This window comes from Pyrus communis, chromosome 11, assembly GCF_041283825.1.
Source record: "Pyrus communis isolate YQ-2024b chromosome 11, ASM4128382v1, whole genome shotgun sequence".
Taxonomy (NCBI): Eukaryota; Viridiplantae; Streptophyta; class Magnoliopsida; order Rosales; family Rosaceae; genus Pyrus; species Pyrus communis.
The window spans coordinates 30518701-30522109 of record NC_142575.1 but is presented as its reverse complement, the minus strand read 5'-3'; the positions used below and the strand labels follow the sequence as shown (position 1 = coordinate 30522109).

Below are 3409 nucleotides of genomic sequence, written 5' to 3'. Positions count from 1 at the left end.
TAAAACTTTGCTTCCATTAGATATTAATTTATGTTTGTATTTCTTTTTTTAGTTTGTTGACCTTTTTTTTTTTTTTTTTTTTTTTTTTTTTTTATAAAACTTGCTCCAATGTTACGCATTGGGACGCAAAAGGCCGCACAGTGGAGCAAGTGGCTTTTGAAGTTTATGGCCTTTTTCCTTCTACAGGTTGTGAGGTCATGATGGGGTCGGACTATACCAGTCCTCACTACCAAATATACACGCCGCGGTTTCATCGGAGTCGCTGACTAGGATTGACGTTGCGGCATCTGCGGGTTTTGGATTTGAATAGTAATTATTAAATTATTATGTCTAAAGGTTAAGATTTTTTTTTTTTTTTTTTTTTTTGGGTGTAGTTAAGGTTTTTTTTTTTTTTTTTTGGTGTACTGTGTAATTAATTTTCAAGTTCTATGTCATGCAGTATTGCCATTGATGTCAGCGTTAGCCAGATCGATAATATTGACAGTGGCTATCCTCAACGTTTATATCAGGCATTCATTATTGTGCATGATTTACTACATCGGGCAACATTATATGATCACGTCATTGAAAGGGACTTATGGGGTAAAATTATTTGTGTATATATATATATATATATATAGTAATGAAATGTGAAATGTAATTTTAGTTACTGGAATTGATTTAAATGTTTGTCATCAATTGCAAAGATTCTATTGATGATGAATCAAGTACCACACTATGTATACTGGAGCAAGGATGAACTAAAACACAATGAGTAACTAAAATGGGTGCGGAGTCATTTACTTGCTGCCCCAATATACAAAGTGTGGTACTTGATTCATCCTCAACAGTATCCCAGCAATTGATAACAAACATTTAAATCAATTCCAGTAACTAAAATTACATTTTATTACTATATATATATATATATGTGTGTGTGTGTGTGTGTATACACATACACAAATAATTTTACCCCATAAGTCCCCTCCAGTGGTGTGATCATAGAACACTGCCCGATGTAGTAAATCATGCACAATAGTAAATGCATGATATAAACGTTGAGGATAGCCGCGGTTGACAATGGCAAGGCTGCATGCCATGGAACTCGAAAATTACTTACGAACTACAAAAAAAAAAAAAAAAAAAAAAAAACCTTAACCTTTAAACATAATAATTAATACTTACAGATTCAGAGCTCTTAGCTGCCGCAACATCAATCCTAATGAGCGACTCCGATGGAACCACGGTGTATATTTGGGCGCTGGGGATTGGTATAGTCCCACCCCATCACCAAAAACTCGACCTCACAACCTGTAGGAGGAACAAGGCCATAAACTTCAAAAGCCACTTGCTCCACTGTGCGGCTTTCTGCGTTCCAATGCGTAACCTAGGAACAAATTTTATAAAAAAAGAGGCCAACAAACTAAAAAATATATATAAACATAAATTAATATCCAATGAAAGTATAGTTTTACCAAAAACTCTATTTCGTCAAGCATCCTCAACCACTCCTTCTAATGTCACCGTGACGTATATGTTTTCCACTATTGTATCGAACTTCTGACAGACGGTAGATCTGATAAACCGGTCAAATTGCCTAGTTAACCGAGAATCAATCCCGACCAAGATCATATTCTCCCAACCGTAGACCGATACTCGTGCTGCCATGGTATTCACATAAAAGTGACTTGCTACCAAGACAATATAGCAAGCGGAGCATCAATTTTAACCATAAACTAAAAGTTACAAACAAAAAAAAACAGCAAAGAACCCAAAAAAAAGGGATATTCTCGGTAGATTTAACAGCAAAAGAACCAACCGTATTCATGAGTCATACCTTTCTCAGTGCTTCCAAGATAATTTTGGCTACATCATCATCTTTCTTCTTCAGACAAGTAGTGAGATTCTTAATAAGCTCTGGTACAGTTGATCCATGCATAAAAAATTGAGAGATAATCACCGGACCAAGACATTCCTGGATTAACAATCAATTATAAAAAACCTACAAAAACTACAATATAACTCAAGCAGGCATAAATACATTTAGGACTTCCACTTGCTTAATCACGAGCAACTAAACCGAAATGCTCGGATTGCAAAGCACAAACCAACCTAAATTATATAGCTAGTATGAATTCACTCAGAAACGAAAAAATTGCGGTAAAAATGCTTACCCTACAGGCCAGCTGCTTAGCACGGTTACCCTCCAATTCAGGAGGGCTGTTAAAAAAGTACTCTAATAGAGAAGACGGAGATGCTTCAGAGACAGTCACAGTAGTGATGATCGACTGCACTCCAAACAAGTCCTCTTTCAGGGCATTAAACTTTAAGGAAAGCATGACAAATATTAAACTTATTCTCCAAGACATGCTTGAGTAACATGGCCATATACCAATCAAGATGAAGAAGACAAAACATTCTGCACTGATTTACGAAGGCAGCAGAGTCAGTTGACATATAATCAAATCAGGCAACAGTAACTCGAAAAACAATCCGACAACCAAATTTAAAAGCACCAAAATACACGAGGCTTGTCTAATCAAGTGAAAAATACCAGATGAGCTGACAAAAAACATCAATTACTAGCCTGAAATACTAACCATCGGCCTAAGAAGCGATACAATTCCAGTATAAGTTGACAATTTGATACTAAAACTTCCATTTTGTGTATCGTACAATTGAGTGATTGACATGGAAATAATATTTGGCAAGCGAGAGCCTTCCAATTCAACTTGGAGACCATCCCTTTCCCAAGCTTACATATTGGGCAACTGGAGTGTATTGATTTTGCTTGAAGGTCAATCCACCTAGACTACCTCCTTTTTTGTTCACATTCGACGTATACTGTAAACATTTCATGACCATGACCATTCATACAGATACATATGAAGGCGACTGAGTGATTGCCGGCTAGTGCACATGTATTCCTTGCATGTACTTTCATTACAAATAGACAAAGACGGAGACTAATTAGTAGCTAAAATGGGGAGTTAAATAAGTAGATTGTCTTATACCACTGTATCTCTTTCTACGATCAAGATTAATGAGTGTTCTAATCATTACCGTGACAGTATTTTAATATTGGATCTTATAGTACAGGGTTAGCTACATACTAAAGACATACACACACACACACCCCCACCCACCCACCCTTTGATATAGGAGAAGCTTTTCGGTTTCAATCAAATTGGCAAATTAAAACATGATATCGAACATAAAAAATTTGCATAGAAAAAGAGGGCTGGAGAACGTAAAGCAATAAAGCGAAAAGGCAGATTTACTAACCAGTTGTTTACCACGTCCTTGCCTATCAAGGGCAGCATAGATAACATGTCTTGCAGTTGGTGGTGAACTTGACAATAGAAACTTTGCTCCTTGAATTGCTAAGATCATCCCAAAAAACCAGGTATAAATATAAACTCTGATGATG

General features: G+C 36.4%; 1 long non-coding RNA gene across 1 annotated transcript; it reads right to left on the bottom strand.

Moving 5' to 3' along the window:
* Positions 1–1414: 1414 nt before the first annotated feature.
* Positions 1415–2743, bottom strand: LOC148693268 (uncharacterized). Its single transcript, XR_015952985.1, has 3 exons — positions 2154–2743; positions 1817–1954; positions 1415–1640 (listed from the first exon to the last, which is right to left on the bottom strand). It is a non-coding gene; the product is annotated as an uncharacterized LOC148693268 (long non-coding RNA).
* Positions 2744–3409: the final 666 nt, after the last annotated feature.